The 10,766-nt window shown below is 38.2% G+C and overlaps 1 pseudogene; it reads left to right on the top strand.

The window, feature by feature from the left end:
- The first annotated feature begins 324 nt into the window (after nt 1-324).
- Nucleotides 325-6,633, top strand: LOC115526382 (annotated as a pseudogene).
- Nucleotides 6,634-10,766: the final 4,133 nt, after the last annotated feature.

Here is a 10,766-nt window from a genome sequence, read left to right as displayed (position 1 = left end):
AGGAAAGTCAGAGGATCCTCGCACAGGCCTTCTCTTAAACAACTTTTATTTAATATAATCAGTATGCCAAAGTGGCACATTTTGGGTGGCCGCCATGACACCCACATTAGTGTCCTACAGTGAATCACCTATCATAAAGTATCACGTGGAACATGGCCACTACAGTGAGTACTCCCCAAGATTGCCACATGGTGCGACTTTAGGGCCACTACATTACTTATATTTTGGGGCTACAGTTGACACGTGGTGTTACATGGGTTTCAGGTGTACAATATAGTGATTCAACAAGTCTATATGCTATGCTGTGCTCACCATTATGTTGTAATGCCCGAGGTCGCGAAACCCCCCACAAGAGACCACCAGAGTCGTAAGTCAAAGCCAAGCGGCAAGGGTCGTTTATTACAGGTTCAAACCTGGACCTCCACGCACTCGTTGCCGGTGACGCTAAGAGGCCCCGATCAGGGTTGGTAGCGCGTTTTTATAGACAGAGACAAATAGCATAGGGGAGGTTTCAGATTATGAGGGGCCTGATTAGTTGATTTTATTTTATTTATTTTATTTTATTTTATTTTTTTTATATATATGAAATTTATTGACAAATTGGTTTCCATACAACACCCAGTGCTCATCCCAAAAGGTGCCCTCCTCAATACCCATCACCCACCCTCCCCTCCCTCCCACCCCCCATCAACCCTCAGTTTGTTCTCAGTTTTTAACAGTCTCTTATGCTTTGGCTCTCTCCCACTCTAACCTCTTTTTTTTTTTTTTTCCTTCCCCTCCCCCATGGGTTACTGTTAAGTTTCTCAGGATCCACATAAGAGTGAAACCATGTGGTATCTGTCTTTCTCTGTATGGCTTATTTCACTTAGCATTACACTCTCCAGTTCCATCCACGTTGCTACAAAAGGCCATATTTCATTTTTTCTCATTGCCACATAGTACTCCATTGTGTATATATACCACAATTTCTTTATCCATTCATCAGTTGATGGACATTTAGGCTCTTTCCATAATTTGGCTATTGTTGAGAGTGCTGCTATGAACATTGGGGTACAAGTTGATTAGTTGATTTTAAAGTAAGGACATTTGTTGTTCTCTGATTGGGCGTCCTTTGTCTGTCCTTTGGCGGGAAGGCTTTGTCCGTTACTTGTGGTGGGAGAAAAAGGGGGAAGGGGGAAGGGGGAAGGGGGAAGGGGAGGAATGTGTTAAGCAAGCAAGATTACAGAAGCGAGGAAATGCTGGTTAGTAAGTATTTTTATAATCTTAGGGTATAGCAAACTAAGTCTAGAAAAATTTAACGGTGCTCACATCGAACAATAGGCAAGACATACAAAATTTTAAATTCATTCTCTACAATGTGTAGCTACCATCTGTCGCCATATTGACCGTATTCCCTACATCGTATCTCTCATCCTTGTAACTTATTCTTTCCATTACTGCAAGCCTGGGTTTCCCACTCCGTTTCACATATTTTGCCCATCCTCTCCTCTGGCAGCCGTCGGTTAAATGTGAAATCTAAAAACCAAAACAACAAACAAAAAGCAGAATCAGACCTATAAACACAGACAACAAACTGCTATGTTACTTATTTTCTATGTGTTCCCTGGATTTGTGCAATACAGCGACCCATTGAGCAATAATACTGATGAAGTGTTCTGGCTAAGATGAATAAAATAAGGCAGATTCTTTTCTCAGTCTGCAAGCCCTTCCTATTGTTCCCATCTGCCCTCCATCACTCGTGGCATCTTCTCTTGATTTACAAATAGGACTTGGATGGTCTCTCAGCTTTTTAGAACTCTAAGAATCTGTGGGTTGCCGTTTTTGTAAATTTGAAGTAAACACACTAGAACATTTCATGACAATAGCTCAGAGTTACTTCTTCTTAAAAGAGATATTTTATTTTTTATGACTACACTGTAGTCGGGAATATTAATAGGAATTAATATTAACAGGAAATGCTTTGGGTCAGACAAAATGATGCTTAGGGAACTTCAGTTTACTAATTACATCTGTATCATATTTTCAGTATATGTATAATGAGATTGTTAAGAGACAGCCTAGGAAACACAATATTAAAAATGTATGATGATATATATGGAGATCAGTTAAATACTATATGAAAAGCACAAAGTTTTGTTAAGAACTCCACAATGAATATATATATATATATATATATATATATTTAATGTTTATTTTTTTTGAGAGAGAGAGAGAGGCAGAGCACAAATGGGGCAGGGGCAGAAAGAGAGGGAGACAGAACTCTAAGCAGGCTCCAGGCTCTGAGCTGTCAGCACAGAGCCCCATGTGGAGCTTGAACCCACAAACCATGGGATCATGACCTGAGCCGAAGTTGGATACTTAACCGACTGAGCCCCCACAATGAATTAATTAAATTCACACCTTTTGCCTTCAGGAATTCAGTGTTGAATGAAAAGATGCTTAGAAGACAGTTGAATGAAAAGGAAGGTAGAGGCGTTTTTATGGTCGGAAAAAATGGAAATGTGGGATTCATCTCTCTGTCCCAGTGAAGGATTTCAGTGAAGTCAGGGAAGAGCAACATGTTTGGACAAAATTCAGGGATGGTGGAACATTATGTTGATAGCTGTCCAGGAGGAATTTAAATATACTTAAAATTCTAGTACCTCCCAATTTTCAAATCACTACCATAAATTATGGCACATAAGGGTTATTTTTGGAAACAAACAGAACTTGGCTTTGTTGTTGTTAAAGCATCATCCCAACACTTTTTTTCTTAAAGAATTGTCCTTGTACAAATGAAATATATTTGCAAGAACAGGTCTCAAAATATGTTTATTTTTACTCTGTTGAACATCCACCGGCCTTACAATAAGAAAATACTTAAAATTTTTTAAATGTTTATTTATTTTTGAGAGAGAGAGAGAGAGAGACAGCACATGAGTGGGGAGGGGCAGAGAGAGAGGGAGACACAGAATCCGAAGCAGGCTCCAGTCTCCAAGCTGTCAACACAGAGCCTGATGCGGAGCTCAAGGTCACAAACCACAAGATCAGGACCTAAGCTGTAGTCAGACTCTTAGCCAACAGAGCCACCCAGGTACCCTCAATAAGAAAATATTTAACACACATTTACTGAATTTTTACTAATGTAAATATTTGTGTCCAGGATTATGGGAATGTAGAAAGACACACGTATGAATAGATAAAAATCAATTTCAATAATGAGTATATTAGGAGTAATGGATGTTATACAGTCATAAAACCATTGAAATGAGGGTGAACGACATATAGTTGAGGGGAAAGAACCAGACAATGACTAATGAAAAAAGTAGTATGAAAGATTACCAGATTTCTAAATGAGAAGTGAAGGAGATATTTCAAAAATGGAAGAAACAGGATGAACAATGAAACAGATGAAAATTATTAAATAGGTCTATTTGAAATTCATTAGTATCTGCTTTTACTAAAGGAGGTGTAAGATTCATGGTGACCATGAACATAACATTGAAATAAATTCTATTATTTTCTGTCTTTGATCAATTTGGTGATAAGCATGAAAAGTTCAGCCTTTGCCAAGTTGAGACACCATTCATCATGGAAAATACATAACCACAAATCTAATTAATCATGTTCACGTGATGATGAGTGAAGACAGTGGCTTTTGATTTAAGTCCCAACAATCACAAGGTAGAAAATAAATACAATCTGCTATGTGTATGTACCAGAGGTAAGAACAGAAACACCAGTTTCAAGTAGGTTTCTGTATGATTAAATTTAAAGAATTATAGAAGAAAGACATATTTTTTTTGGAAAAATGAGAAATCAAGCATTTAGAAATTTGTAAAAGAATTACATTGTACCTGCTTACTTAGTTGAATTAACTGCAGTGTAACTGCCAAACAATTCTATTTCTTTGTTTAGGCGTCAGTGTGCAATTGTCGTTCATTTGTCATTTGTTTGAAAGGTAAAATAGAGGCATCTGGGTGGCTCAGTCGGTGGAGGGTCCAACTCTTGATTTCGGCTCAGGCCATGATCCCAGGGTTGTGGGGTCGAGCGCCACATCAGGCTCCATACTCAGCATACTCTCCCCTTCTGCCCCTCTCCCCCCACCCATTCACCTTCTCAAAATAAAATAATGTAAAATTAAATTAGTAAATTAAATTTAAATTAAATTAAGTTAAATTAAATTAAATTGCTAAAAACGAAAGGTGAAATGAAATGGGGTCATTTAGGTCAAGGGTTTTTTAAAGGGAGCCGGGAGGCTATTAAAAAAATAGGCCTTTCTTTTATTGACATGAGGAATCACATTGATTGATTTGCAGATATTGAACCAGCCTTGTATCCCAGGTATAACTCCCACTTGGTCGTGGTGAATAACTTTTTTTTTTAATGTATTACTGGATCCAGGTGGCTAATATCTTGTGGGACCTCATCAAAATAAAAAGCTTCTGCACAGTGAAGAAAACAACCAGCAAAACTAAAAGGCAACCGACAGAATGGGAGAAAATATTTGCAAACAACCTATCAGGTAAAGGGTTAGTATCCAAAATCTATAAAGAACTTATCAAACTCAACACCCAAAAAACAAAGAATCTAGTGAAGAAATGGGCAAAAGACATGAATAGACACTTCCTCAAAGAAGACATCCAGATGGCCAACCGACACATGAAAACATGCTCAACATCATTCATCATCAGGGAAATACAGATCAAAACCACAATGAGATATCACCTCACACCTGTCAGAATGGCTAATATTAACAACTTAGGCAACAACAGATGTTGGTGAGGATGCAGAGAAAGAGGATCTCTTTTGCATTGCTGGTGGGAATGCAAGCTGGTGCAGCCACTCTGGAAAACAGTATGGAGGTTCCTCAAAAAATTAAAAATAGAACTACCCTACGACCCAGCAATTGCATTACTGGGTATTTATCCAAGGGATACAGGTATGCTGTTTTGAAGGTACACATGCACCCCCATGTTTATAGCAGCACTATCAACAATGGCCAGAGTATGGAAAGACCCCAAATGTGCATTGATGGATAAATGGATAAAGAAGTGGTATATCTATACAATGGAGTATTACTCGACTATCAAAAAGAATTAGTTTTGCCATTTGCAACTTCGTGGATGGAACTGGAGGGTATTATGCTAAGTGAAATTAGTCAGAGAAAGACAAATATCATATTATTTCACTCATATGAGGACTTTAAGACACAGAACAGATGAACATAAGGGAAGGGAAGCAAAAATAACATAAAAACAGGGAGGGGGACAAAACATAAGAGACTCTTAAATATGGAGAACAAACAGGGTTACTGGAGGGGTTGTGGGAGGGGGCGATGGGCTTAATGGGTAAGGGGCATTAAGGATGCCACTCCTGAAATCATTGTTGCACTATATGCTAACTAATTTGGATGTAAATTTAAAAAAAAATTAAAAAAAAGAAAAAGAAAATAGGCCTTGGGGAACCTGGATGGCTCAGTTGGCTAAGCTTCCAGCTTCAGCTCAGGTCATGATCTCGCGGTTTGTGGGTTTGGGCCCGGGTCAGGCTCTGTGCTGACAGCCCAGAGCCTGGAGTCTGCTTCGGATTCTGTCTCCCTCACTCTCTTCCCCTCCCCCACTCACACTCTGTGTCTCTCAAAAACGAATAAATGTTAAAAAAAAATTTTTTTAATAAAAGGAATAAAAAGGGGGAATTTATCATGGATAAATCTAGAAGAGTCAAATTATGAACTATAATTTTCTTGAGTGTTTTTGTAAAAGTTTGCAACAAGAATGAAGAGGAAAGTCAGGGTTAATTGATCCCTCTTGTCTGAATTATTTCCCTTGGCAATTACCAATAACTGGACACTGAAGTGGCCTTATTTACCATGTTTCTAGATATGTATCTCGTTAATCTCCTGGAAACTCTTGGAATGTTCTTTATAATTAAAATGGATTCCCAGCTTCACACACAGATACTTTTTCCTCTGTCACCTGCCTTCTGTTACCTCTGCTTTTGCATGCTAATTGGGCCCAAGATGCTGGTAGATCTATTTGCTAACACCAAATCAATTTCCATCACGGGCTGTGCTCTGCAATTCTTCATCTTCTGTATCTGCAGATTCTGAGTGTCTACTGTTGTTGATGATGGTCTTTGACTGGTATAAAGTCATTGGCAACCCCTTGTGCTCCCTGCCCATGGCTAGGATACTTATGGTGGGAATGTCAGCTGCTTTGATACCCCTGACATGAACATCCCGCTTATGTCTTCTGTAGGTCATATGATTAATCATTTCTTCTCTGATATCTCTACTCTCCTATTGCTGTCTTGCTCAGATGCACAGGTCAATGATTTCGCTATTTTTAACATTTTTGCCTTCATTGAATGGAGCACCCTTTTAGGAGTTCTTGTCCCTATTGTCGTATCAGTCTTGAAGATTCGCTCTGCTGAGAGGAGGTTCAAAGCTTTCTCCACCTGCACTTCCCACTTAATGGCTGTTAGAGTCTTCTGGGGGAACTATGCTTTTCTATAATATATTCCTGGCCAAATTCTTCCTCTTTCCTGGATTAACCCAAAATGAACTCTTGGTTTTACATTCGTGTGATTCCCATGTTAAATTCTCTGATTTATAGCCTATGGAACAAGGATGTGAAAGAGATGGTGGAAAGTTGAAAAATAAAATGTGATTTTAAGTAAATAGTCACATAGTACAAATAAATATATATTTATACACATACACATGCAAATGCACTCTTCTGTTTTCAAATCTCCTATTATTCTTCCATGGTATATTATATTATTAAATTGTCTCAAATACCTTAACTAACATAGTATTTTACTATGCTACTATGATGCCAATATTTAGGTACCCTATATTTTATTGTATGTCTCCATTTTAAGTCAGTCATGCTTAATATTTGGAAAATTTATCAGTCTTCATGTTAGTGTGTCAATTTTGTATTAGTCGTTAATTTTATGCACTAATTTAATTATTCTAAGAGCCATTAGTGTTTAGTATACACCTGTTGCACTATAGGTGTCTTGCATTTCATAGTGATTCCAGTAGTTTGTATACTAGTGAGTTCAATAATGTAACAAAAAGAAATAAAATTAATTCATTAATCTTACAAATTACTCATGATAAACTCTAAATTTCCCTGGAGTGAAAAGTCAAGATACTCTCAGTTCAAGCAAAATGTCTACCTCTAGAGTGCAGAGAAGATCCTCTGAAATTTCATTTCAGATCAAAATGGTGAAGAGGGATACAGTGGTGATGGGGTGAAGAAAGGAATCCAAATGAAGAGGTTACAATTACAGGTCCTGAGGTGGGCAGGGCAATGCCTTCTCAGAGGTTATGTAGTTGTAGGGGAGCAAAGTTTTTCCTTTCTTCTCTTCCTGGTTCTCTGACTGATCTAATAATTAGGGGCACATACACCCCAAGGTGTCCAGCAGCACTATCAACAATAGCTAAATTATGGAAAAAGCCCAAATTTCCATTGACTGATGAATTGATAACGAAGATGTGGTTTATATATACAATGGAGTAGTACTCAGCAACCGAAAAGAATGAAATCTTGTCATTTGCAACACCATGGATGGAACTCGAGTGTATTATGCTTAGCGAAAGAAGTCAGTCAGGGAAAGACAAACATCATACGATTTTACCCATACTTGAAATTAAGAAACACAACAGGTGAACATAGGGGAAGGGAAGGAAAAATGAGATAAAAACAGAGAGGGAGGCAAGCCATAAGAGACTCTTAAATAAAGAGAACAAGCCTAGTCTTGCTGGAAGAGAGGTGCATCGGGAGATGGGCTAAATGGGTGATGGGCACTATGGACAGCACTCGTTGAGATGAGCACTGATGTCATATGGAAGTGATAAATCACTGGGTTCTACTCCTGAAACCAATACTACAATGTATGTTAACTAACTTGTATTTAAATAAATAAATTTTAAAAAGAAAAGAAGATATTAGATTAACAGGAGAAAAACACATTTAATTTCATAAGTACACGATCTCATAAAAATATAAAACTCAAGTAACCAGAACAGGTAGCTTGTATATTTTTTAGACAAAGAAACAATATATTTGGGGGTTTTTAATGTTTATTTTTTCTTGAGAGAGAAAGAGCATGACTGGAAGAGGGACAGAAAGAGGGGGACAGAGGATTTGAAGTGGGCTCTGTGCCGACAGCTGCTAGTCCAATGTGGGCTCAAACTCACAAAAGCGAGATCATGACCTGAGCCACAGTCAGACGGGTGGGTACTTAACCAACAGAACTACCCAGGAGCCTGCAACAATATATTTGTGAAGAATTGACATGACAAAGAAGTGTGGGCTTGGATTAGTAAATAAGTAAAGAGGTAACAGTTTGTTTATGCAGATTCCTCAGCCCTCAATTCCCTCTCTGGTGAAGAGGATGTCTCTCTTTCTCCTGGTACAGGAAGGGTACCTTTCACATAGGAAATTTATTTCCTGCTTTCAGGAGGACAAAGGAAAGTCAGAGGGTCCTTCTTGCACCTGCTGTTTCTTAAGTAACTTTAATTTAAAATAATCAATAGCCAAAGTGGTATATTTTGGGGTGGCTTATTCTGCCCCCCCCCCAAGATGAAAATGAGAAGGATAAAAGTGCAAAGTGGAGGGTCCTGCTAAAGTACCTCCTTGTGTTGAAATTCTCAATACAGTCACTTCCACTTGGCTCTTCTTTCCTTCTTCTGCCTTCCCAGTGCTGGTTAAATGATGTTCTTAAATTATAAATAATTTACTCTCCTCAAAGCATGGCTCAGTTGATTTGACCATTGTCTCCAATATAAGACTGTGAGTATTCTTTGGTGAAGGTTGAGTATCATCCTTACCAAGCCAGTGCCTTTATCATGTCTGGGACACAAAAATTGAAAAACAAATAAATAATAAAAACCACACACCTAGGGCACCTGGGTGGCTCAGTTGGCTGAGCATCCGACTTGGCTCAGGTCATGATCTTGCGGTCCATGAGTTCGAAACCACATTGGGCTCTGTGCTGAAAGCTCAGAGCCTGGAGTCAGCTTTGGATTCTGTGTCTCTTTTCCTCTCTGCCCCTCCCCGCTCATTCTGTGCCTCTCGCTCTCTCTCAAAAATTAATAAACATTTAAAAAAACCCACACACCTGATAACATTTTTGTTTGGGTTGTTTTGTGTTTATTTTGTTTTGCTGACACTATTTTTGAATGTTCATTACAAATTTTCAGAACATAATTAAATGAGAATATAATATATGTTTTGTATATGTATTTAATAGCTTTTATGAAAATATTTATGAATGGTTGTGGATACTAAATTAATACCTATACAAATACTTATATTAATTATATGGGAAGTAAAAAAGCATTCATCTATGTCCTCCCTGGATGTTTTCTTCTTTATCTAGCTCTGCTCAAGTTTTCTGATGTCAACCACTAAAAGAATCTTACTGAGAAAACATGGATATGGCTATGTGTTTGTAGGACCATGTAAGACTCAATGCCATTCTTAATTACTATTAGAATTATACCCCTAAGTAATTATAACTGCCCTTGGGGAAAGAATTTCAGAATGGAAGCAAACGTCCAAAGGCTTCTCTGCTTTTGAGAGGGGCATTTATGGGAAACTGACAAATTGGGGGGAAAATATGGTGGTGGAAAAAATCAATGGGAAGGCTTCTTTTGGGAAAAAAAAAGGTTTAAGAACTTCCATTTGTACCATATTTTCCCAATTTATCAATACACTTTTGTTAATCTTTCTTAACTTTTTGAAATGCAGTAAAGTCTAAACAAGTCAGAATCTTAGTGGGTTGATCAGAGGCTTCTCATTCAGAAGTTATAAATATGGCATCACCCTTCCATATGACATATAACAGTAATATCATGTAAAGATTGATTTGATGCACATACTGGCTTCTTTAATCACATCTAATGAGTGTGAAGTCATAAACCAATTAAATGAGATATTTTAAGCTCATCTAAAAATGGAAGAAACCAACTTGATTAACTGTAGGCTTCATCTCCCTGAATTTATGTAATTAGAGAGTGAAAAATCACTGTCTCAGAATATTGAATAGTAGCTTCATGACTTAAATAGGAACTTAGGGCAGATGGCTGAACTAACCCTTCCATGTGGAATTCTACAGAAATAGGGAACACATCAAAAAGCTTTGTGGTCTATTCTGGTTCATGTACTTCCTTCCTCACCCATTTCCTTCCACTCTCTATCTATATCACAATGTCCCCACACATCCACTAGGGACTGATGAAAGAATTATTATCCAGTATTACCATACAAGTGACTATTGATATAATAGACATGTTGCCATATCTGGACTCCTTTCCTTCAGCCTTGCACTGAAATCCCTAAGGATAAAAATGACATCGTGATGGTACATTTGGGCATTTGTATAACGCAGTGAGCAGATGGATGCACACAGTGGTAGGTTGTGTGACACCATTTGTTAAAATACAACAGTGGCAAAGCTCGGTAACCGAGTAAATGGGTGCTCCTGTGTAAAAGCCAGAGGCAGCAACTTTAAACCTCTTTGGACACTCCTCTCCAGAAATATGCTCTGAATATGGCACCAAATGCAACCCCAAATCGCTGTGGTGTTCAACGACTCACTAGACCTCACCCCCACTCTGTAAAAGAGGATCTTAAACTAGATTATCTCTAAGGCCCTAGATTATCTCTAAGGCCCTTTCCGGTTGCCTTAATCCATCTCCCCAATCTGTGATTCTACAGCTGTGTAAACCTATCTCCACCATTGGAAACATTAAAACGACAAACAAACCAACC

The sequence above is a fragment of the Lynx canadensis genome, chromosome D1, assembly GCF_007474595.2.
Source record: "Lynx canadensis isolate LIC74 chromosome D1, mLynCan4.pri.v2, whole genome shotgun sequence".
NCBI lineage: Eukaryota > Metazoa > Chordata > Mammalia > Carnivora > Felidae > Lynx > Lynx canadensis.
This window is presented reverse-complemented; position numbering and strand designations above follow the sequence as displayed.